General features: G+C 54.8%; 1 long non-coding RNA gene across 1 annotated transcript; it reads right to left on the bottom strand.

Moving 5' to 3' along the window:
* Positions 1-982: 982 nt before the first annotated feature.
* Positions 983-11,518, bottom strand: LOC143167863 (uncharacterized). Its single transcript, XR_012996609.1, has 3 exons — positions 11,443-11,518; positions 11,155-11,334; positions 983-1,315 (listed from the first exon to the last, which is right to left on the bottom strand). It is a non-coding gene; the product is annotated as an uncharacterized LOC143167863 (long non-coding RNA).
* Between the last annotated feature and the right edge of the window lie 14,288 nt (positions 11,519-25,806).

Below are 25,806 nucleotides of genomic sequence, written 5' to 3'. Positions count from 1 at the left end.
CACGGGTGTGCGAGCTCTGCGGCTTGGGGAGTGCTGCTGGGAGGTTAGAGAGGGGGCTGTGTTGGTGGGGGCTGGACATACACCCCTTTATCTAGCAAACCAGGGGGCTGCACTTGCCAGCACTCCTCCCGCACAGACACACAGCAGAGCCTGCAGAGAGGGAGCTGCTGTGGCTCGCTGGTCTCTGGGTAACCCTCTTCCCTGGCAGCTGGTGGGGGCATGACTGAGGCTTAGAGGGAGTCATGGGGGTTCATTCTGCCAGACCACCTGTGGGGCAGGCAAACTGAGGCAGGGGTAACCAGGACAGTGTGGTGGTAATGTCTCAAACCACGGCACCTGATTTACCAGAAGTTGTGTGTGAAGTGCCGCTGACTTGGAGCAGCTGGCAAAAAAGTGAAAACAATCCCCCCCCCCAAATCATTATTTAAACAGTATAAAATTCTCTGTAAATGTTTAAAACAACAACACGGTTGGGAGGGGAAGGAGGAAAGACAAACAAGTTTGCTGTTTCAGCTTCGCAGAAACAGATCTTAATTTTTGGCAGGGTTTTATTCATCCAGAGGATCCAGCTGCCAACACGATTTGGGAGGCTCCAAATTCATAATTGCTTCCCTAACATCTTCCTCCAAGAGGCTGCAGTTTGGCACAGGCACCACCTTTGATGTCTGCGTTTGGCCAGCACCTTATGCCGTAGGATCCCAGTTCATGGCCAGGGCATCTATGCTAGGAGTCAGTGGCTGTGAGTGCTCCTGAGGATGTTTTTCTTTCCCAGAGCTAAGGTTCACGGTGGTCAAAGCTCAGCAAGAGCCAGGGAGCTCAAAGGAGCAAGGTGCTGCGGGCTGGCTGACTGTTGGGGTATCTTGCCTGCATATGAGCAGGGCAGGAATCAGGAGCCTCTCTTTCCTCCGAGCACCTCTCTCAGGAGATGGGGGGTCCCAGTTCCCAGCCCACTGCCCCTCCTTTCTCATCTGCCTCCGTAGCACTCCCAGCATCTGGTGCATTATCGCAGCAGAAACCCTATGTAATTCCTGTTTAAATACACAGCTGGCAACATGACTTTTACTAATTCAGCTTTTTACTTTTGAAGAGCTGGAGCTGTATCCTGGTTTGGCTCCAGGCTGAGAGGGACTTGATCCGAAGCCCTGGGTATCGCAGGCTGCTGGAGATCAGTGGCTGCTTTCCAGCCTCCGTGCAGATCTGATGCTCTGGGTCCCAGATCCCAAGCCCTGGAGCATCTGCCCTGGAGCAGGACCATCATCTGTGTGGGATCTCAGGGGAAGGGTGGCATCCTTCTCAGCATGGGGGAGACTTTGGGCTAGGAAAATGAGGGTGCATCCGTGAGGAGGACATATGAGAACAAGGTCCCTGGGGAGCAGAGGAGGACTGTACTCCCCACCAACCTGCCTGAGGTCTCAGCTGTTCACCAGCCCCCAGTCAGGGCTCGTTTCTGCCCAGTCCCACCTGTTCTGCTCCTGCCCCTGCCCAACCAGGGAAAGGGCTTGTGCTCCTGCCCAGTCTTGTGTTTGCCCCGGTCTCCCTCTGGCCCAATCCTGCTCAGCCTCAGGATACCCCTGCTCAGCTGAGCTGTGGGGTATATATCACTTCAGCACCTGTAGCTGGGTAGCTGCTCTCTGCTGTGAGATGGCTCTGCTGTTAGTTGCTCTGGCTGGTGTGTGCAACCTGTATTGCTATAGAAATGTGCTCTGGTCTGTTGCGTTTGCTCTACAGTCTCTAGAATTATGTTCCTGCTTCAGCTGCTCAGTCTGATAGTAATGCTGAGCTGTTGTCTGAAGATGCTGTTTCCAGAGAAGCTTGAGTACCTGTTGGGTGGTTTAAGAAGCTGACCTTGCTGCTGCTGCTGACCTGTGTGTGGCTGTACCTCTGTGCAGATATGGGAGGGAAGATCTATGCAGTGGTTCCTCATACAGCCAGTCCCAGCCTGGCTGTTGCTGCTTCTGTTGCTGGAGTGACCTGATCCAAAGCAGAAAGACTGAGCTCAGCTGGGCTGGCTTAGCTCTTGAACAAGGCTGCTTCTGTTGCCTGGGGCTTCATGCAGTTTGGTGGGGGAAAACCCTGATACAACTTTCAGCCAAAGCCTGAAGAGTGATGTGAGGGACTGGCCTGCTTATGTGCTGTCTTGCCTTCCAGAAGTCCTATTCTAGTTAAATCAGCAACTGCCCACAGATGGCACCTGGGAAAGCTGTTGCTGGGGTCTCCTTTGCTTTTCCAATTTCAGCCAGCTCCTGTGCAGAACCTACACTGAGATAAAAGAGACTGACACAGTGTGAAACCTTCCTCCTCTTCAGCAGATGGTGTTTGCGACAGTGGACTTTGCTTGTGTTGTTATAACAGAACGGCCTGGTCTAGCCAAGAAACGGAAGGAGAAGCTGCAGTCTAGTCTTGCTGAGACTGGCTTGCTATGTAAACCTGGACTGAAAGCCTGGATCACAAATGAACTCTTGCTTTTTCAAGGATCAGCCTTTTCTGCCATCTTCAACTTAAAAGCTAAAGTGCTGTCATGACTTTCCTGCAGTCAGTAGCTCTAGTCACTCTGCAGCATTCACGGTAATCCCCTGGGACCCTCAGTGGCTGAGGGTGTGATGTGTGTTGCAATGTGACCTTCATGTTACCTTCACAGAAAACCTAAATGCATCTTAACTGGGGTTAACCTGGTGTCACTGCCTCAGGCTTTAGCAGATCAGTGCTACATCTGTCTGAGCTGTGAAGTCTACATGCTTCATGCTTAAAAATCTTCATGGTTGGAAAAACAGTGCCCCTACTTGAGTGAAACACTGAGATGGTGTGAGTTATTGGCTGGTACTGCTACTGACTGAGTCTGTTCCAGCATATCCTGCGAAAATGATGCACTGAGAAGGTGTAGCTGAACATCCATCAGGCCCATTGCTGTCAGACTGAGACTGCTGAGCACTAACTGCAATGGATACTTTCAAGATAAACCTCGGTCTCAATCAGTGTGAACAAAAAAAAGCATATTGCCTTGATATTGTCTAAAGGCTGCCTTCTGCATCATGACTGAGGGTGGACCGTGGTTACCAGCAAAAAACAGTTGTCAGCTGGTATAAGCCCTCCAAGAAACTGGGTTACCAATATTTCTGACCTTATTCTATCTATCACAGTCAAGATGCGAGCAAACACAGAGCAAGTGTCGTTCCTTAAGCTGGAAGGGCCAAGAAACTGCGTGCTCTGAGGCTGCTTGTGTGTCTCAGCTGGTCCCAGGCCTCCAGACAGTCTTTCCTAATTCCCTTCTGGCTACCTCTGACCACCTCCCTGTTCCCGAGTAATGCTGCTGCTCCCGAAGCATTGCTGGAGCTCTGCCTGACTGCATCAGCTACTTGAGCTGCTCTGCTCCTTATTCTTCCCAGTAACCAGAGACTCGTACATCAGTCTTTAGCCTCCACTGAAAAACCTGCTGAGCCACAGCAATCTGAGAAGAAACCCATGGGCATGGCAGAGAGACTGTTGCAGGCTCTGTCCCATATTTGGTTAATACCTGGGAGATATTTGGTTAATAACCTTCATGGGGAAAGTGGTTAAGTACATCTGTCAGCTCTGCTATTCAAGCGTGCAGTGATCCTGTGAATGTAGGCACCTCCACCTGAAATCTGAGAACCAGCTCAGCCCATGCAACCCCTGTGTGCATCGCTCCTTGCTAGTCTGACTCTGATAGCACCAGGCTTTCTCACAGCTCTTGGGGACAAACCTCACTTAGCCCTGACAAGCCTCAAAAGCTCTTTCACAGCAAGCCATGTGTGAACTCAGCGTGTTCCATATCGGCACCATCTACCTGCCTCTATCCTGCCCAGTTAAAATAGACACAACAGGCCTGGACAGGTAGGAGGACACTGGACGCAGTTGGACTTAGGTGCTGGGGCTGGGGGGGGGCGTTCAGCCAGAGTGCACTCTTTCCCACAGCACTCTGCCTTCAACTAAAGAAGAGATCTCTCTGTAGCTCCTCTTTCACTCAAAGCTTTCAAAGTGGTACTGTATGGATGCTATCATGATGTTCATTAGTCTCTGTCTGAGCCCCCTCGCGCTGCAAAAATCCCTGGAGGGGACAGGCTGGAGTGGGATGGGTTTTGCTGCAGCTGAGCTCTGGTGGTTTTTCCCCTGGGGTTTCAAGAAGTTTCATTCCACCCATGAGAAGTGCCAGGCATCAGGGGAAGATTTGTTTCTTGGCAGCTGTTCCTGTTTTGCTCTAGAAAACAGATGCTGTGCTAGGAATGCACCGTGACTAAAATTCCTCTGGGCTGCTCAGGTCAAATAGCAGGAATAGGGGAAATGGGGGGCAGGAGAGCAGCGCTGCTCAGCAGAGAGCAAACAGGAGGGTAGAGCCCTTTCCTTTCCCTTTCATCCTCCCCTGAGCCAAAAAGTAGGAGCTGAGCAGTTTGAGGGAGAGGAGGAAGCTGGGGGTTAGCAGGCTGCCTGCCTCCCACCTCTGGCAGCCACACAGCACAGGCATGCACGCTTGGCTCTGCCTGTACCTGCTCTGGGGAGCGCTGGCATTGTCAGCCTTGTTGCTTTTGCGGTGGTGTCCAATCTCCTTGGAGAACAGACCACGCTCTCTCCATTTGTTTTGCAGAGGGCTCAGGGAAGCTTTCAGGATCAGAGATTTAAACAAGGGGTGTGATGAGCGGTGACAGTTTAGGAAAAACACAACCAGCAAAAGGTTTTGATACTGTCAGAGAACATGACAGGCAAGTTCACAGCCCCCGCAGGCCTTTGGCTTCTTGTTTCCTTTTGCCAAACAGGGAAAGCAATCCTGTGTGATGACAGAGTCACAGGCGGTGACCCTGTGGCAGGCAGGGCAGCGCTAGAGATGCTGAGAGCAAAGCAGAAAGCCTAGGCAGGGGCTGGGAAGGGGGCGAGATGACCTGCAGGGGCTAGGGAAGCTGGGCATCTCTTTTTTTTGGGGGGGGGACAATGCTGTGAGGCATCTGGAAACTCAGCTTCTCCAATGTGCTTAGCTCTGCCCTCTGCACCCTGGATGCTGAAGTTGCTCTCAGGGCCTGTCCTCCTGCTGCTCAGGGGTTGCCAGGGCTGATAGGACCTCTGGGGCTGGAGAGTGGGGGGTGAGAGGTGCAGGCAGCCCAAAGTCTGCTTCCCTGCCCTTCACGGCTGAAGGTGCTGGGACTGAGGATTGAGCCATGCTTGCCCAGCGAGACCTGGGTGGGTGGTGAGCGCAGCCTGGACACAGCCCTAATGCTCCAGCCCCTCGATGCCACTGCAAAATGGGTCGCCCTATCTAAACAGACCTTGCATTGTTCCCAGGCTAAAAGAAGGGGTTGTGTGATAAAAAACCTGCAGCTGGTCTCTCTAATCTCCCACCAGTGTCTGCATTAACTGTCAAGACAGTGACTTCCTTGATGCTGGGCAATTTGTTTCTGTGCACGCAGCCAGCTAATCAATTAAGTTTCTCAGCAACTTCCTCCAGCATTCAGGCTTGGAGGGTGGAAGGAATTTGTTATTCTAGGCACTGTTGGAGAGGCATGAACTGTACTAAAAGCAAATCGGTTGTGCTTTCCAAGCACTGACACTCTTCACTCACAGCTTGGCTTTCTGGTCCTTCTCCCTCAATCTCCTCCCTGCTCTCCTGAGCACCTCTGGGTGCGGCCCTGCTCCAACCAGCTCAGACAGAGCTGGCCTGAGGCGCATCTGCTCAGCGCTATGCTGCACCCTGCAATGGTGGGGCTGGGTGCTGGGGATACTCCGTGTCCCAGGCAGAGGTATGGATGTTTGCCTTGGGGTACAGTCTTCGTACAGCAGGTCAGTTTGACTGTACAAGGGATTAATGCTGCTGGGTTGCCTCTCACCTGCTTTCCCAGCTGTAGCTGGTACAAGCTGGTGAGGCTGAGTACCATGCTGCAGTCATGTGGACATGCTGAGGCAGGTTAGTTTGTCCCTTAGTTTAGCCCTCTGCTAAATAAATATTCTCTCTTGATGCTTTTTTCCAGGCACTTGCTTTTTTTCCTCTTCCCATCTTGTTTTCCTCCTCCTTCGTTGTTGTTCCTTGCCCTGCCCAGGCGTGGTCCTCCACATATAGGAGGGGGACGCTATGTGATGTATTCACATCATCCCAGTAACCTTGGGCTTTGCGGAGCTGAGCATTGGGCTGAGAAACAGAAGTGGAAGGATCCGGCAGGGTGGGTGGAGGCACCAAGAAATATGGGGTATTTGGGGTGATCTCGGGAAGATTTATGGACGGTTGAGAGGAACTGCATCTCCTGCCAGCTCAGCTACACCCTGGCGCTCTGCTGGTGGGAATGGGGATGTTTTTTATGTGTGTTTAGCAATGTAATGGCTTAAGCACAAGAGCAGCAGGATTGCCGGAGTCAGGAGGGCCGCAGAGGTTTGCTAGGAGCTCAGCCAGTTGTGTAAAACTCCTTACTCCCCACACTTTGGCCTGTCAGGATACACGCACGCATCCTCCCAGGCCAAAGAAAACTTGGGCCAAGCAGAGCTGCTGTTGGCCAGGCGGCCAGCGGGCAGGGATGGCCACAGCTTGAATCCAGCCTGGCCTGGAGGTGAACAAGGTCTTTTCCATCAGGTGCTGCCTGGCAGCCTCGGTGATGCCTGCTCAAAGGCTTCCCTGCGGGCTTGTTGCCCCAACGTTGTCATCCTGCTTCAAAATCTCAGCAGAGGGGATAAGGAGGAACTGGGTGGAGAAAATGACCCGTGCTTTCAGAGGGTTATCTTTATCAACAAGAGGATTTCAGCCATCTCTAGTCCTGTTCTCTATAGCAAGATAACCTAGTGCTAATGGCATTGCTTCTGTAGGATAAATCCCATAGATATTCTGCTCGGGAAGTAATTTGGTGAACCAGGAAAGAGAACCCAGGATGCCTGCTACCAGTCTTCTTTCCAAGCCATTACACAATACTACTCTGGGGTTAACAATCTAAAAACATCTGGGAATAATCAAAGCTATTTAGGCTCTGGGAAAGCATGGCTGGAGAAAGTTTGAAAGAAGCAACTTGAAAGCTCAGCATTGTTAAAAACAGTCTGGATGCCCTGAAATTAAAACTAGGGTAACATCTACAAAGACTGAGGAAGTATCAAGAGAAGGATCTAATATCCTCTGAGGAACAGAGAGGAGCCAGAATGAATTGTAATGCTCGAGCCTCTACTAACTACAGGGCATTAAAAATTGCTTTGGAACAAACAGATCTGCCTTTCCTGTGGTTTCCACTGGCAAGGGAGCAGAGAGAAAGACCAGGGGTCTGTCTTAAAAACAGCCTAGGGAGCGGAAGTACGATTTAATGACAGATAGTCACAATCCTCCAAAAGCCTGGTGATGCCAATGCAGGGCCTGCAGTGAGCGGTACCTGCCAGGGCTGGCTCTGGGAGGATGCCGGGCACGCAGCGGAGCTTCGGGGCCAAACAGCATCCCTGGCAGGGTGCCACCAGCCAGAGTACAGCTGTGGCAGGGAGGAATGTAACACGCAGGCTTTGCTTTCCAAGCGGCAGGATGTGTGCTTGGGCTGGCCGGTGGCATTGCCACGGGAAAGGGAGCGGAGTGGATCGTGGTTCCCGAGACACATTCCCCACGGAGGGTGGCAGTGCTTTGCTGCCTCCCGCTGTGGGGAGCGTGCTCAGGCCTCCTCTGGGGTGGCAGCTCAAATGACCGTGGCATCATCCTCTGAGCCTGGTGGATAACCCAGGGCTGGCAGCTGGAAACGCTCTCCATGGGGGTGTCCAGCTGGCAGCGGGGACCGCAGCGCTCCGTGTGCTTGCTGAGCTACCCGCAGCACTGACCCTGCTCCTTTTGCAGCTTCCCTGGAGTGACTCAGCGAAAGGCCGTGGAGCCAGTTCTCATAGATGGAAATCCCCTCTTTTAGCATCACTGGGGAGGCAAGTCCTCACTTCTGCTGATTTATAGGAACTTTAATCTTGAAAGGCCTCTCTCAGTGCTTTCCATTCCCTCTTCTACCACCTTACATCTCCTCCTACTTCTGCCCCGGCTGGGTCCGGGGTACAAACCCCCAACATCTCCAAGAGATGGAAAAGCAGCCTGGGCATGGGGAGGGTGGGCACACTGGAGGAAGGATAATGGGACAACCAGCCACCGCAGCAGCCATGGAAATGGTTAAAGATTTGGGGAGTCCAGATCTGCTGCATCTTCCGTGACAATCTGGTCTCCCCAGCATCCTTGTAAATGAGAAACCGCATAAGCCTCACGCTCTATTATTGCTACGGAGCATTAGAGTCTCTCATTTAGGATAAACATTCTCATCTCCAGCAGAGCATGAATAACATTAAATGAGATAGTTAAAATGTTTCAGGCCAATTATAGCCTTGGTGTAACTTCGGCAGAGTTACACCAGGGATTAATTTGATCCAGAGAGCTCTGCCTCCTGTTCTGAACTGGGATTCCAGTGCGGGTAATTACATCCTGCCTCTCTGCACTTCCTCTGGAGTTTTAATTGGGTTGAATGGACCAAATCCGCAGCAAGTGTAAATCAATGTAATTGAGCTCTCTCTGGAGAGGAACCCTGGTGATTTACACCCTCAAATCTGGGCCAGCCTTCTCCCTTTCCTCTCCGCCAGGCTCCAGCTGGAGGCTGCCCAGCAAAGGGCAGCACGGGCTGAGGTTGGTGCAAGGAAGCTGCCCCGACCCAGCACCAGCCTCCCCGCAAAGGACTCAACTTCTGCTCTTTTCTTCAGAAAGTCACCAAATTTCCAAACTGCTCCTAAGAGCCGAGAGAGGTCTGCCCTGCCTCTCTGCCGTATTAGTGCAGGTCAGGTCTGCTCTGGGGTGCAAACAGCCCAGCATGGGTGCACAGCAGCCTGCACCCTGCTGTACCTTCTGCCGGTAAACCCACCACTCCATCTCGTGCTGGGGGGACCAGCCCTCACCTCCCAGGCTGGATCCCAGACCGGGCTCCTTGTGCACTGAGACAGGCAGCTGGACTGTTTCCCTCTTCCACTTCCCAGCCCTCTCAGTAAATCAGCGTTAATGAGGGACTTTTGACCCTCTCTTTCCCTGAGCAGCCTTAAGAAGCATTTTTGTTCCATGAGATAGTTAAGAAACTTGAAGCAATTTCCTCCCCCTGCTTCTACTGTAGTTTTTTGGTTGATTTTTTTTTTTTTGAGAAAAGGAAAAATTATAGGGCATGAGCAGCCTTCAGGATGCCTCAGAAGCAGCAGCAGAGGAGAGACAGCAGTGTTTGATATGGAGGGGATGGACCAGACAGGCCAGTCGAGATGGGGTGACCCCAGCCCTGGTCCACTTGGTCCGTCAGAGAGACCACATGTGCAACTGAGACAGGAGGGTCAGAGCTGGGAAAGCACACTCGCTGGCTGTAATTAGGAATTTAATTGCAAGGCGTTATCTCACTGAGTTGGAGCCTATACAGACCCATACGTCCTCCATAGCCAATTGTATACAGGGGCGATGGCGGAGGGAAGAGTGCTGGGAACAGCCTCCCTCACAGATTTCCAGGACTTTCTGCTGCTGTGTGGTCCCTTTCCCTTCTCACAGAGAAATGCTGAAAGCAGACAGTCAGATAAACCCCGGGGAGCTGGGCCCGGCAAGGCCCCACAGCTTCGCCCCCTCTTCCAGACTGCGTGGGACTGCTGGTCTCACACCACCTCCACCACCCCCCAGCTGGGTGTAGCCCACTTGCTGTTTCATTTCCCTTTTGTTTTTTCCCTAAGTGTGTTTTAGTAGGGACAGAGATGGAAAGAAGAAGAGCAGAGATGTCGCAATCCTTCCTTCCTCCTCAAACGAACGGCGTCTCCTCAGCAGGACCGCAATGGTGGGACCATGTCCTTCAGCCTCCTGGCCCTGAGGAGACCATCAGCATCCCACCCCTCGGAGAAGTGCCGGTGACACCGCACCTGGCCCGTGAGGGCTGTCACTACCAATTCTGTGTTTCTCGTAAAGCGGCGGGTGGTTTTGGCTGGCAGAGAGGACGCAGTTAATGAGGTTAAGTGAATTCCCACTCCCACCCACCGAGGGCCTTCTGGGACCATCACAAATCTCAGCACAGACAGCAAACACCTCGTCACGGCCAGCAACCCTCACGCAGCCGCTCGCTACAGGCAGACTTGCCTGCTCTTAGCTCAGCTGCTGGCTGCGGCTGATTGAGTAAATAAAGAACATTTCTCACGAAATCCACCCTCTCGGAGGTCCGTCCCAAGGCGGAGAGCTGGCCTTTCTGCGGCTCAAGGAAACCTTTATCCCCCAAATCTACAACACCCCCATGCAGTCGATTTAGCAAGCGATGTTTGCACACCCAGGTTTGCAGTGCGGTGACCCTGTTCCCGGCAGCACCGTGACATTTGCAGGCACCATTTCCAGCTGGCCCCACGCTGTCCTTTCTGGGATTTTTTTTGTGCTAGTCCAGATGGGGAGAAAGGTCAGAGTTACTGATGGTAAGGTCCAGACTGAAAGCTGGATTTTCCCTAAGCCTGGGATGACTGTGCCTGGGCTAACCCTGCAAACTGGGGCTCCGGTTGGCTACCCTCAGCAGGTTACATCGGGCTCTGCTCCTAGTCTTTGGGGCTATCATAGCTCCAGCATATGCACATCTTTCTCGGGGTCCTCTCCAACCTGTTTCTGACCTTGCCTGAATGCAGATCCTCCTCGTTGCTCATCACTGCCCATTCAAAGCTGAACAGCCTCAGCCCTGATGCCTCCCTGCAGCTAAGCCCCTGACCTTTATTTTCCCTTAAATCAATACATAAAAGCCATGCTACAGCAATACCAGCATGTTAGGGGAATCCAGGTGATTTATATCATCTGAGGAGCTGATTCTGCTTTTGAAGCTTCAATCCTGATAAGCTTTTGTCTTTCCAGCCCTCAATCTCTTCTGTGCTGACTTCAGCGCACGTACATTGTATTCATCCCCTGACCCCCCCTTCCTGGCATTATTGACTCTCCATCTTGCTTTTAATCTGCTATAAAATGAGGGCAGCTCCAGGTAAAACAGCAGTTTTATTCTTCCTAATCATAATATTTCCTTTACTAAAAAGAAGAAAAAAAAATTGTTAGAAGTGAGTTGAGGTTGTAAAGGCTTAATTAAAAAGCTTCAGGGGAAAAAAATCTATTAGGAAAACACTGTAGGCATTTGTGAAATTCTCCCTGAGGAGAACCAAGCCGCTGGGAGCTCTTGTCTGTGTATCTGGCCTTACCTCGGCAGTGGGGAGGCAAACCTACAGTCCTGGGATGGGGAGAAGGTGCTGCCATCAGCCGGGAGCATCCTGGGCTTTTTCCCCACCGTCGCTGATCAGCTGCTCTCCTTCCCCCGTTGCTGCGTCCTGCTCGTGGCCGCCAGTAGTGGTCGGCTATCAGAGAGGAGCAAACAGCCTGTTCTGGGTGCAAATGGGGTGTATTTGGCACTGAAAATTCATGCCAGCCATGATGAGGCCAGCGCAACTGTGCCCGCAGAAAGGATTCTGCTCTGTAACTATTTCACTCACCAAAAAAGCAAAGACCTGTCTCCTTCTGCCTCATATGTGTTGGCAAAAGCTTTGGGAACTGCTTTTTCAGTTAGGTTGAAGCTGATGTTTGCAAGTCCACCAGTCCCAATGACTGATCAATACACGCTGATACACTTTTCCCATCAGAACATTTATTTTTCCAACAGGACACCGAGTTCTCAAACAAACGAAGGGTTGCACAAGAAATCATCTGCCTCAGTTTGGCAGCAAACAGAAAACAGGAATATTTTTCTTTATTCTAAAACCAAATTTTTGTGGCTAAATAGAGCCAAAAATATATCTCCCCCCCACTTCTCCCAGACACGAGACATCTCTGAATGCCGAAAGCAACTCTTCCCCGCCGCAAATGGACCAAATAAACGCAGCACGAGACTGGTGCTTAGTAGAAACAGATGCGCCTCTAATGCTGTCATCTACAGCAAGCTGTGTCTGCAAACTGATCTTTTATTAACGTATTTGTATAGATGGGAAAGCTGCAGAGGGTGTGCGAACCCCACCGCCGGGAGCAGGACGCCTGATCGCCCCATGCCCGCAGGCTGCGTTATGGCTTGCAGAGGGCATTGCCATGGGGCTGCCGGCCACCCCCCAGGGCTCAGCCTTAAAGACAGGCAAATTGCTTTTCTGGACCAGCATTTAACCCGGTGCCTGGTCCCCCCTGAGCTGCGAGAGGGGAGCTGGCGTGATGTGGGTTCGTCGGTGTGCGGGTTGGCGTCGTGGGTTGCTTTGCTAGGGGTTTTGGCGCGTGCCGAGGCCAGGATGTGTTGTGTGCCAGCTGCAGGGCACAGGGGAGCTGCAGGAGGAGAAGGAGTCATGGTTAATGGTTTGCTGAGAGCTGGGACCAACGAGGTTATGAGCTTTGGGGGATCTCCCGAAGGGAAGGCAGGGCAAGGTGAGTCCCTGAGCTGCCCACGGGCATTCAGCAGTGCCTTGTAGGCTGGGGGGGATTAGGAAAGACAGCCCTGGTCTCAATTCCCCCCTGTGCGAACCCCACACATGTGCCCCAGCCCAGGCCAGCGTCCCCTCACCCTCGACACCAAAGGCTTCCTCCCGGGGACAAGACAGCGGTGTGAATTGCCCTACCTTTGCTGGGAGCTGCAGACGGACAGCCTGGAGCTGGCCCTCACTCCCTGGGGTCACTGTGCAGGACACAAAGCCACATCAGTCCCAAATCCCCACATCACACGCACCCCATCCCCACCCCAGCTGGACCACCACCGGCTCTGCTGCCTTTTCTGTCCCTACGAGATGCTCCTGCCATCCAGGCAGCGGGCGGGGGGCCACAGAGGAAGGGCTGGATGTGCCCTCAACTGGGAACGGAGCTGCTATTGAAAGTGATGGAAAAATGGGCTTTTCCCTTCCAATCTGGCCATTTCAGGCTCTAATTTCCTTCCCCCAGAGTGAGCCACTTTTCTAGAGCCTTCTCAGCCTCACCAATAGGCAAAGAGACCTATAAATCCTGGGTGAAACAGGAAGAAACTGTCATTAAAATGCCTGTGGGGTCTGTGAGCAGGGCAGAAAGGCAAAGTCCAGGCTTTTTACCCCAAGCTAGCACTTTCTTTCCACAATTACCCCAAAGCTGCATCTATCCCAGATAACTGCTACATCCCACCTGGCTTTTACTCCGAAGTGGTGTTACGTGGCGTGATGGTCAGAGCCAGCCTCTCTCCTGGTCTCTTCCTCTCCCTCGGGGTGCCTGGCGACAGAGGAGACAGGGTGAGCTGTGGGCAGCGGCGGCTGATTGCAGCCCCCAGGCAGCCTGCAGGCAAATTGCTCTGAAACCTTGCCTTCTGTGGGAGCAGAGCCTCTGGACTAATTTGGCATTTTAAATGAAAGGTGTTAACTTGCTGCAAGAAAGGGCAGCTTTGCATCGAAGGAGCTGAGCCCTTGGTAACAAGAAAAACCTCCTTTTCCCCATGTCCCCCTGGCTCTGCAAAGCAGCGTGCAGAGGGCAGGGGTGAACATCCCTTGCAGGGGGACTAAGCACCTCAGCTCAAGTCCCACGAGGCGTTGCTGCAGCAGTTTAGCCTGGAATATGCTGATTTTAGCCAACAATTCTTTTTCTCCTTTTTGCCAGAAAATAAATAAATCGTGCAAGTCCTCCATCACCCACTCTCTCCAACCAGCTGTCCCTTTATCATGGCCCATCCTTCCCCTGGGCTTTGGACCTGGGTCAGTGAGCGACATCCAGCAGCGGTTGCTTCCCACTGAATTCATAGAAAGCAGATATGGGCCCTGGGTGCTTTTGAGTGGCCCAGCTTTGCCGTTTCGGCACCCATCTCAGCCAGCCCGGAGCGGGGTGAGTGCTTTTGAGTGGCCCAGCTTTGCCGTTTCGGCACCCATCTCAGCCAGCCCGGAGCGGGGTGGCTGGAGGAGCAGGCGATGCCCAAGCACAACCCTCAAAGGGAGCGGGGGCTCTGCCAGCAACACTTCCCTGCACCCCTCTGCCATGCCAGTGCTCATGGCTTTGCATCTTCGCTACCTGGTAGGGACTGGATGTCTTTGAATCTCTATCCCCTGCCAAACTTGGCTGAAATAAGCCAGCATGCTTGAAAGCCATCTGGGGGAGCAGCCACACGCGTGTGTGCATGTACACACACACACAGCGCGATCGCACAGCGCTTATTGCCTGTGGAAACCAGGCAAAAGAGGGAGCAGCTTCATCCTGTGATTCTCGCCCTTGCTCTGCTTTCAGTATTATTCTCTGCCTGGTTACACCTGATGGTAAAAGGGAATTTGTGCTCGATGGGTTGGGGACCAGGTCTTGGGACAGAGCTCGTCTCATCCTAGGGAACGTGGCTGAAACAAGTCCAGGAACCTCCTTAAGCTGCCGAAGGAGCCCTGCAGAGACCAGAGAGGTGGGTAAAACCCGTCCCCACCTCCAGATACCCAGCTGGCTTTTCCACTTCTGAAGCACAGCTCCTTTTCAGTGCTAGAATTTGGGGTCACTTTCAATCACTCGCTCAAAAATCAGAAGAAAAAGCCGGAGACGCTCTCTGAGTCACTGGCATGTTGTTACCAAGGACACTAAGGTTCCTGATTTTGAAGAAGAGATTAATTACATTCTACAAATAGACATTTTATCTGCATTGAAGAGCAGCAAGAGCTAGTTCTTTTAGCGTAGCTCATTATGTATCAGCAGGTAGTATTGTGACAGATGTAGGAATCCAGTCGTATTGTCACTTGGGTTTAATCATCAGAAAGCTGTCTTCCCCGGGTCAGCTTCTAGTGAGGATTTGTAATATTTACATAGCACTTGGGGCTGGCTTCTTTATTGCCGGAGTCTGTATTCACTCGTCAGTCTCTCATTATGCATGTGCCAGTATTAATTGCATTTAGAAATGAGATTCTAAAGGAGAAGTGAGAGCTATTTAGACCTCCATTCAGCTTGAAAGACAGCAGCCTTCTGTGTGACAGCTCTCGAGATGTTCTTGTGCTCGGTTTTCTCTCCAGCTGAAAAGCAGGTGTTGGAGAGAGTTGGTGTCGGAGCCACTGTATCAGCACTGCCTTTTGTGCATGCCCAGACATTTATATAACCGACAGTATAATGACTCCGCAGAAGTGGCACAGAATTGACCCTTCTGGTACTGGATTCAAACACAGCAAGGTAGAGAGTGAATCTGCTCAGTTGCTATACAGATATGAAGGGGAAAGTGATGCTAAGCCTTGTCTCCCGTGGAAAGAGGGGGATTATTTTCTTGCTGGTGGGTTTGGAGGTTATTTATCAGCTCAGCTGTGCCTGCAGCACTTTGGAGCTGTGTTTGTGGCCTTGTTAATGTATTTAAAGTTGTACAGAAATTCAGCTGACACTTGTCTGTGCATGCCTGCTGCGCGCTGATTGCTCCAGCCCGGAGATGCAGAGCCGTGTGCTGCCGCTGCCGGCTGCCAGCCGTGCCTGGGCAGTGGAAATGAGGAGGTCACGTCCTGCGTCCCAGAGGGGACTAAGCTGGAAGGTTAAACCCGGATCATGCCAAGCTACTGGCTCTGTTTTCTCCAGCCTGAGGTGCAGAGGGTCTGTTCTCGCCTTGCAGCACGGTGTGTGGGGTGCGACGAGGGTGTCCTCGTGGGGGGAGAGATCGGCACAGGCACCAAACACTCCCTCTCTCCATGGCCCTGGTTCCCAGTCCTGGGAAAAGAACCCCTCTGGCACCCGGGGGATTTGTGTCCAGCCTGTTGTGAGGGGGCTGAGAAAGCAGCAGTAAAGGCAAATCCACATTTCACTTCCCCAAAGTGCCTCTTTTGCTTTGCCATAGTCCAGCCCTGCTCCACCAACCCCCCGACCTGATCCCTCTCCAGGAGCTCTCCATGGAGGACGTCTTCCCTCACAGACCTGGCTCTTCCCAGCAGGCTCCTTTGGGTGCTCCTGTACTCCCTTGGGTGCTCATTGCCCTGTGTTCCCCTGTGCTGGACCGGGACCGAGACCAAACCCTGGGCTCCGGGTCAGCAGCATCTCTACCTCCCCAAACCCACATATCACTCAGGAGCAGGCGGTGAGCAGCTCCTGCCAGGAAGGGACCGGAGGGGAAGAACATGAGAAAGGCAAACAGAGCAGGCATCCGTAACCAGTGCTGGTCCCTGGCCAGGACCTTCTCGTTAAATATCGCATAAAACAAAGAATAAATCACTGCTTGTTGAGGAAACCCACGCTCCGAAGCCCAAGGAGTCCCCCTTGACTTTCCTGTCCCTCGACGGGGAGGTTAGTCAAGGGTAGCATTTCAGTTTGCTTTTCACCTCCAGCGAGGGGGGGGATAGCAGACCCCACAGCCAGGCTGTTAGGAGGAAAACCTTCAAACCTCTCTTTTTGAGACGGTGGCAGCCAGCTCCAGGGGCCAACCCTAACCCCACGCGCCCACAGCTGAGCCCCCCAGCCCTGCAAGTGTGGGCCAAGGACAACCTGCGCTGTCCCTGGCAGCCCCAAGGCATATAAATAGAAGATGGGACGTGAAGGAGGTCAAGTGAGCAGGGGATTTCACATAATCTGATCTTGCCTGTGCTGTTCATTTGTGTCCTTTGCCCAGGACGCACGCTCTGCTTCGCACACGGGGACATCAGAGCCAGAGGGACGTTCCTGCGCTGAGGCAGCTTTATCCCATGGAACATGTGGGCTCCTTTCTTTTTCTTCACTGTCTGCGGGTTTTCAGGGATGTCTTTAATCCAGGGGCCATCCAGACCAGTGCACATATGAAAAATCCTGATCTTTCTTGCTGTATGGGGTCCTGGTGCCTGCCCAGCCTGAGCCTGGTCCTCTAACTCACCAAAATCCAGTTGGATCAAAACTGGATTGGGGCTCTGGTGCCTCGGGTCTGTTCATGGTCTGGAGGATGCTGCCTCCCCTCCACCGTGCCTATCTGAAGCCTCGGTCCTTCTGCCCTTGTCGCCTGTACCACTTCTCTCCAGTCCCTGGCCAGCAGCACTTCTTTCTCTTGCTTCTGTTACTTCTCTTTTCCAAAATAAGAAAGACTGGGGACAAATTATCTCCTGGTATAAAGCTGTCAGTGGAACTGCTCTGATTTATGCCAGCACAGAGCGAGGTCGGTAGATGGGAGTCCAAAATAGAGCAAGTAGAAAACTTCTTAATAGCCACTGGTCTTTAATGGTGAGAGCAATTAATCACCAAAAGAACTAATCTAGCAGCGTACGGCTTCTCTATCAGCTGGTGTCTTTGCATCCAGACCAGGAGCCTGTCTGAAAGCTGCAGTGGGGCTTGGAGGAAGCTTCTCCTGTCCATCCAGCTGTGAGTCTCCCTCGTGCTCCCCGGGGCCCTGCGCTGCACCAGGGAGCCCTCAAGCTGAGTCCAGCCTCGAGCTGCTGCTGCCGGCGCCAGGCACGTTCCTAACCCACGCTGCATTGCTGTCTCACTGGCCACACATTGATGGTGATGGTGGTGATGATGACAGTCAGGTGCGAGGTCTGACCAGGCTGCAGGGCCCTGTTTTAGATGTGGTGGAAGGGGTGCTGATCCTGCCATGAGTGGAAATAGCCAGGGCAGCCCTAGTGTCCCTCTTAACCCCATCTTTTTCGCCTCCATGCTCCATCCTACCTCCTCCTGCAAGGTTTTATGCTTTCCCACTGCTTGCTTCTAGCAGCAAGGACTCAGTGGCTGAGCCACAAACCAGTCCTGCAGCCCTGACACCTTCTCCCACACCTGCACGCTATGCTTGCTCCTACGAGGGTGCTGAGCCAGCTGCAAAGCTGCCCCAAACCTCTGCCCCGGCCACCCTGAAGGCAGCTCACGCCTGCTCGCACGGGCAGGGCTTGTGCGGTGGCTGGAGCTGCCTCCCTGGAGCCAGGGCCCTGGGCTGCCCGCATGCTGCCAGCACCGGTGCCATTGCTGCAGGTGACCTGTCCCCCAGCCACGCACCTGCCCCATGTTTGGGCAGCGCTGCCTGCTCGCCCTGCAGCTTCCCCAAGGGATGGACATGCACGCTGCCAGCTCTGCCGGCCTCACCAGCCACCCCTGTCCCCCCTGCCCAGAGACAGCCCCCACCTCTGCAGCAAGGACATGTTTGCTCAGGCACTTAATGAGTCCTTAATTCAGCCGGTGCTGCAGGTAGCACGGGGAGGGCCGGGGGCACGCAGGCAGGCAGGGTGGTGGCCTGCTTCCAGTCTTGTTTCTCCCTCCCCTGACTTAATTGGCTCATTAAGTGCCAATTTGACCTCCCCACTTTCAGATGTCTCCAGTCTCCACTGGTAAATAGATTTGCGTGTCTCCAGCGGAAACCTCCTCAAGCTGAGCCTGGCATTGGAGCAGGCGGCTGCACAGCCAGCGAGGGCGATGCTTGGCCCTGCCGCAAGCGTGGCCCTGCTGCCGCCGAGTTGAAGCCAAGCAAGTGCTGAACGGGAACAAAACTCCTTACTGAAAGACAAGGGGAGCTGCAGGCAGTGGAAGCCGCAGCCGCCGGCGCTGTGCCCATGGCGCGGCAGGGATGCACCGAGCGGGAGCTGACCCTGCGCTCCCGTCACAGCTTTGTCATTGCCTTGCTGTGGGACTGCAGCAAGTCCCTTCCCATCTGCTCCCTGCCATCACCTCGGAGCCAGGACGTGTGTGAGCGTGTGTGAGTGTGTGCATGGGCACAGAGCACAGTGCAACAGAGCCACAGCTGCAGGGTGGTGGCTGCTGGCTCTTCTGAGAGCCGACACTTAGCTGGTGCTCTCAAGCACCTTCTGTACCCAGACCCTCACCCAAGCCCCCAGCACCCCAGGGATGGAGCGGGACCTCCCCAGGTCTATTTTACGCCAGGTGAAGGTTTGCCAGCTGGGGGCTGCTGGGGTGTCATTGGCAGCCTGGTGATGTCCCCACAGCCGAGAGCGCTGCTCAGTCTCCTCCCCAGCCGAGGCATGGAGACAAACAGGCAGCCAGGCTGCTTGCCTGGATGGATAGCAGGGTGCTGGACTGCTCCATTTGGGAAACACCTTGATCCATGCGTGTAAAAGCATCCCAGGAGTTCAGCCCTGTCCCTTTGCACCAGAAAGACAGGGGACCAATCCTGCATTTCCTCCTCGCTCGCACTGGTGCGAGGGGGAGGAGGTGACAGAAGGCTCCCCTCTGCCCAGCACAAGGGAGCGTCTCCTGGTGTCACCCAAAGGACCGAAACTAGAAGGAAACCAAATATCTCCAAGGATGTGTCAGGCTGAGTAGCGAGACCCTCCACCCCAGGGCCATCCGTCACCCTCCTGTCCCCAGCCCCAGGGCCCCGAGGGGACGGGAAGGGGACAGGACATACGGTTCGACTTTGTTGAAGAAGCGGCGCCGCAGCATCATGACCAGTGTGCCGAGGAGCAGGACGGTGGTGCACATGGCGCTTCCTCCATCACCACGCAGCGCCGCTGGCCCCTTGCATCCCTCCCGGAGGCACCGCTCGGCCCGGGGCTGTCACCTGTGCCCAGCTCGCCTGTCACCCTGGCTGGCAGGCACCTCTCCCCAGCAACCGCCTGAAGGCTCTCAGGGCTGGTTTTAGGAGGAATTAGGGCAGGATCAGATGTAATTAAGAGGCAGCAAATGAGGACGCTCTTCTCTGACCTTCGGACAGGAGGGAGCCGAGCAGTTGGTCCATGACCCCTTGAGCACTTAATTGGTTTTGACATGCAGTGCTCCTGCCCCTGCTGGCCCCCAGCCCCACACCTCGGCCAGGTGGGCGCTGGGGGTGACGTGTGATGGACCAAGCCTGTTCCCACCCTGTCCACCCCATGGACTCCCCAGCTCATCTTCCTGACCCCACCAGCCCCATCACCACCAGGGCTGGGTGCTCCCCTCTCCCCGCCATGCTTTCCCATGTGCCTCCCTCCCCTCTTTGCCCACCTTCCCCCCGCTCCTCCCTTTCTCTCCGGCTCCTGTTTCCCTCCTCCTGCCAGACCTGCTTCAACCTGCTCCCCCCTTCCTGGCTCGGATAATCTGACAGGCTCAGACCTGCCTGTAATTCCCGTGGACGCATCTCAGCCAGCTGATCCTGAGACTTTGTCTGCATCCTCCCCTTGCCAGGGCTGGGTTTTCCTCCTCCTCCCCGCTCTCCCATCGCTCAGCAGCATGCACACCTCTCCCCACAGCTCGGCTCTGGCCCCACAGTCTCCCCCCAGACCTCTGTTTCCAGTGTCTCACCAGGGAAGCCTTTACCTCCCCTATAAGCTCCTTAGATATCCCCGTCCACGGGCAGTGAAGTGCCTTCACATACCTTGTCCTAGCTCAGTCCTTTGCAATGCAAAACACGTCTTCTGGAGTCGAGTGACTTTGTGGATTTAGGTTAAAGAGAATAAATGGGAAAGAAACCTCTGTAAGAGAGATGGCGAGGGGAAGACAGCCGTGTGTGTCCACATGCATGCCCGTGGATGCACACATGCAGGGTTTAATGGTGCATGAAGGTCCTGACCTGGAGAAGAGCCCCGGAGCAGGCAGAGAGCAGTGGCCACTGGCTTCCCAGGCAGCTCTGGGTTGGTGCCCCCGTGGGTTTTTGTCCCCAGGTGTTTCTTTGTCCCCACGTGGGGTTTTGCCACGAGGGTCCTTGGTGAATGCTCTCCGCTGCCCACACCTCCAGCACTGCCTGCCCTACACCGACACCGCAATAGCGGGCTCCGAGCCACGGAGACCCTTGGGGTGTGGAATGCTGGTGCCCACCAAAGTCAGGACGTGTCTCTCTTTGGGGCCGTGCCCAGGGGGCTGCATGCAGCCCCATGGGTTGTCCCTCTTACGCCGGCTCTGGTTTGGCTCTGGGGAGCAATGCAGGGGCTGGCATGGGACGGATGCTGGCTATGGCAGGACAGCTGAGAAAAGCCCCAAGCTGGGCATTTGTGTAACTCAGCTGGAAAACAGCTTCCCCCTGCAAAAGGTTTTTGAAACTAGAACCGAATCCAAGCAACCTAGATTGGTCCAGGTTCAATGACTGGGTCTGAAAGAGAACGCAAAGCTGAGCTTCCAGGAAGCCTGGCTTTCCATCTCTGGCCAGCCGGGGCCGGAGATGCCCCCCAAGTCCAGCTATGGCAGGGGCCTGGGACAGCTGTGATTAATCCCCACTTGGTAGACACATGCTCTCAAAGTGCTCCAAACCCTAAAAAAAACCAGTCACAAACAGCACTTGAAATGTCAGTAAAACCAAATCCCTTTAAGCCTGTCCAGTAAACAGTCCCCGACCCTGAACTGGGGGTCAGCTGGGGGCAGAGGGGATGGATCCAGACTTGTTGCTGGCACCAGTGGGATGGGAAGCCTTTGGAAGGGCGGTGGAAGAAACATCCCAAGCGTCTCCTGCAGCCAGATGAAAACAAGAGTGAATAATTTCTTCCCGAGTGGAAGTCAGGCTGGAGGGTGCAGAGCTGCCTTACGCAAGGCACCGGGGAGTGTGTGGGGCGGCCGAGCCCGACATCCTGGCCAGCCGCGCTGGAGCACGCTGGGCCCCCAGGAACATGTTTTGGTATGCTGTGAAGTCATTGAAGCCAAACAAATAGCGGCTGCTGGCTGAGCTGGAGCCCAAGAGGCGGGAAGGACCTTTTTTTCCCTTGCAATAGGCAGCGTGGCTTTTGTAATCCCTGGGACGACATCACTGCCTGCAAACCCTTCTCCCCTCACCGAGACCCAGCCGGGCTGACACCAATAAGGTCCCCACTCTCGCGCCCCAGATGCTGTCTGAGGCCCTGAGAAAGAGCAGCCGCAGGAGCTTGCTCCTTCATGGGCTTGTTTATAACCGTACAGTCCTCCATAACCAGAGGACCGTAACTTGGGCTGCTCCACCATGCAACCGTGGGCACGAGCCCTGGGTGCTCCCCGGGTGCCAAAGGGAGCCCGGTGCAGGGGGCAATGCCGAAGTGCTGGTCCCTCCCCTTGCTTGACATTGGGTGACCTCAGCGGCCAAAACTGGCCCCGTGCAGGAGCATATCACTTCCAAACACTCTTGATTGACACCGAGAGATGCTTGGTTCAAAGGCAAGGTAATGTGAGCAGATTAGTTAATGCTTCTTGCCCTAGCCCTTGAGAGCAGGGCTGGAATGGCAAGGCAGACTTAATGGGTTTTGAAGGCTTTTCTTTTTAAGATATGAATCGATGAAGCTGTACGGGGAGCATGGATAATGTGATTGGAATAAGAAACAGGGCTTGTCTTTGAACCGGAGCAAAGTCCCTGACGGTGTTTACTTCATGTCTTGGCACCAAATGCAAGATGACATGAATATATTAGCTTGCTGGCTTTCCTGAGCAACCCCTGCCATGCTCAGACCAGCTTCAGGAAGGAAAAGAGCAGCAAAGAGAATCTGTTTGGAAGTGCCGACTTGTTTCCCAATAACCCTGTCATCCTCGTTTACCGCTGAAGGGTCCGGCTGTGACAGGGGCTGCGCTCCCAGCGGGGGTGGCCGGTTCCTGCCGGCAGGAGAGCTTAGCACGGGCAGCAAAGGGGAAAGTGGTGACAGTGGAGGCTGCTCAGGGTCCGAGGAAGTTTAGCAGCCGGCTGATGCCTTGCCCATGCAGCCCTGTGGTGCTGGATCTGTCACCTGCTTCCTGAGCGAGTGCCTCTTGCTTCATCCCTCCTGGTTGCATCACAAGGTTTCAGTTTCCTCAAATCCTAGGGTGGGACTGAGGGTTTTTGCAATAATTCCCAGGCCGGGACCAGGTTGGTCTGGGTGGCAAGTGCTCTCCAGAGCTGCCTCAGCAGCTTCTCACCCTGCCCTGCCCTGCCCTGCCCTGCCTGCGGGCACTGGGCAGCACCTGGCCCCGCTCCCAGGGCCCCTCTCTGCTTCCTTCTATTCCCCTGAGCTTCCTAATCCTTGGGTTTTTTTAGATTGTGTGGGTTGGTAGGGATTTTTTGGGGAGGGACGTGGAAAACTGACACAAGGTTTGAGAAGGTCACGGGGAGGCTGTGCTGTCCCCATCTCACCCACCCGCCTCCCCTCTGCCTGCTGCTGCCAAGGGTCCTGCCTGGGTGTCTTCATCCCGTGCTCCCTTCCTGGGCATCACCCCAGCACTGCTGCCGTGCTGGTCCCCAAGCCGGCGTCCCCAGCATCCCACACCATCCTGCTCCCACATGTGGGGGTGGTGGGCTGGGGGTCGGGGTGACCCCAGGGGCTGGGCTCCCCTCTGGGAGCTGGGGGCTCGGGGCAGGGTCCCACTGGGGGGTTTGCTTTGGTGGCACTGCAGACCTCAGTCTCTGCATGAAGCCGCATCTGTTGGACTTTGACCCCAGAGCAGACGAACCCTATTTCCATGTAAGAAGGAGAGTCTGGGTTGGTTTGGTTTAAACACATTCCCCACCAGCTCCGGCAGCACTGCCTGGGGTCTGGTTTCAATCAGAGGAGGAATGTCTGCCCGGGCCCAGCTTTGCACTGCACAAGCAGCCTGGGTTTCACTTCCCTGGGGCTGCCCAGGGCCGGGGAGGAGGGGGACAGCAGCAGCTCCCCGCACTGTCACCTCCCTTGCCCAGCTCTTCCCAGCCGTGTTGAGGACATGGAGCTGGGGGAATCCCAGTCTCTCGATACTACTGGCCTTTACGAGTAAATTAGTGGCCGAGCATGCCAGGGACGCGGACAATGGCTGCGTGATTAAACTGGGATCCCACAACATCCCGTGTGGGCTCACCGCCCCCACGTGATGGAGATGCAGGCAGTGATGCAACCCCAGCTGGATCTGGGGGGTGTCCTGCTGGCTGTAGCCCCTTTTAACCCCCTGGCATGTTGTCCTCCAGCCTGTTCCCGCAGTGACGGTTTGCAGGCCACAGGCGCTGCCGACGCAGAGCTGGAGCATCGGGATTGTGTGCAGGTCTCCTGGGATCAGAGAAGCCGGGGGAAGGAAACCTGCAATAAGTACAGAGCATTTATACAGGCTTTAGGCTAAATCCTTCCCTCCCAGGGTGGCTGGCTGGAGCAGGCACTGCAAAGCCGTTTCCTAAAGTTTGTTATCCCTTTTCAGGCCAGGACTTCGCAGTTGGCAGCAGGGCTGGATTAGGAAGGGGGAGAGAGAGAGGCATTGCATGCTGGGGGCAATGCTGGGTGAGCCGGGCTGGCAACCAGGGGCTTCGTTTCAGCAATGTTCAGGGTGACAAGTCCAACATCTCCGGGTGAGATAGCGCAGCAGCTTGGAGCGGCTCCGCGAGGAGGACGAAGGAGAAACACCCAACCTGACACACATGTGTGTCCTGCAATAGCCCTCGGCCATGTCGGTGGGAGCAAAAATGACAACGAGCCCTATCAGCATCTTCCACCTTCCACCCTGTCCCGCTCAGAGGGAAAAGGGGCAGAGTCAGGGCTGCTCTTCTGGATGCCTTGGGGCTTTACCACACTGAAGACTTCAGCCTTATTTCACTTAAAATCCCAGGACTGCTTCTGTTCTGGTCAGGTCGGTGTCTCAAGGGTCTGGAGAAGCAGTCCTTGCTGGCCTCCCAGCATCACACCAGCGCCAAGGGCTTGGGGCAGCTCCTGCTCCTTCTCAAAGCACTCCCTGAGGTCTCTTCTGGACTAATGGTGTTTGTCAGAAGGTCCCAGGGAGCTGGCTTTGCAGGGGATGCAAGAAGTCACCCGTTTTTCTCCAGGAACCGAATAACAAAGCTGTCCCCACACATGAGGGAAGGTGGGCTCAGCCCTGAGGGTCTGGATTTGGGGTTTCCGCCTTCGCCCCAGAGACAGTGGAGGAGTCAAGGGTGGGGATCTGCCATCATCCACATCCCACACGCCGTGGAGCTGAAGTCTCGGTTTTTTTGCCTTCACCTCCCACTCGAGGATTGGGAGCCAAGTACATTTCTCATTGCACCCAGCGTGCGGGGAGGAGGAGAGGCAATGTGGGAGGGCATGGGGGGAGTGGGAGAAGCCGTTGGCAGGTGGGTACAGACCCCGCAGGGACACTGCACACTAGGAGCAGAGGCTCGGAGGGCCCGGAAACCCATCCTCACCCCCTGCGGCCATGCAAATGGAGGACGGCTTGAACAGGCATTTGATCTCTCCCTGCCGTGCAGAAGCTGCGGGAGGAGCAGGCTGGTGCTTGGCAGGGACGAGGCCCCGCTGGCAGGGCTGGCACTGCGGTGCCACCTTGTCGCGAGGACGAGTCCGTGGGAAGGAGGTGGAAAGCAGGAGAGCTGCAATGTTCAACTGGAGAGGGGAGAGGGATCAGGGTGTTGAAATAAATCGGGAACTGAGAGAGATGGAGTGATTTCTTCCATACGGATTACCCAGGCTGATCCCATCTCAGCCTTGCCGCTGGCTGTGGGAACCAAGTCCTCTGTCCCCATCCCTGAGCCCCATGGCCCTGGACCGCCCTGCCACGGCAGTGGGCACTGTGCTGGGCTCCTCTCTGGGACAGCAGGCAGCGACCATGGGCAGCTTGGGCTGGGCAGGGTGAGCAAATGCCATCCCAGCCCTCAGGGCTGCCACCTGCCTCTGCACAGCACCTTGCACCAAAGGGACCAGGGGGTCACCCGAGTCACTACAGGGCTGTACAGGCTGGCAGGGCATCGCAGGGCAATGCTGCCTGCCTGCCAGTGCAATCCCCAACCGGGATTTTGCAGCAATGGTGTCAACGCAGCATCTTTCTCCTTCTGGAACAAGTCGCCTCCTAAACCTGAGCCCTCGAGAGCAATAGTTGCAGGAAACCATGGAAACGGGCGGCTGGCGCGTGACAGCGTGTGCCTGCACTCCTGCCCCTGATTTATGTCTCACTCGTCTGGGACGAGACGCAGAAGTTCAGGGCTGTTGGGTTTCGTTTGGGATTTTGAGGCAGCAGAGCATCACCGCCGCTTTACTCACCGTCTCCCGTTTGCGGAGCAGGATGGCACGTGGGAGCGGGGCTGGGCTCCTGCCAGGGCCAGATGTGATGTCCCCAAAGAGGGGGGCAGAAACCTTGAGAAGGCTGGGGGATTTCTCACTTACTTTTCTAATATTTTCTAA

This window comes from Aptenodytes patagonicus, chromosome 16 (assembly GCF_965638725.1).
Source record: "Aptenodytes patagonicus chromosome 16, bAptPat1.pri.cur, whole genome shotgun sequence".
In the NCBI taxonomy this organism is placed as follows: domain Eukaryota; kingdom Metazoa; phylum Chordata; class Aves; order Sphenisciformes; family Spheniscidae; genus Aptenodytes; species Aptenodytes patagonicus.
This window is presented reverse-complemented; position numbering and strand designations above follow the sequence as displayed.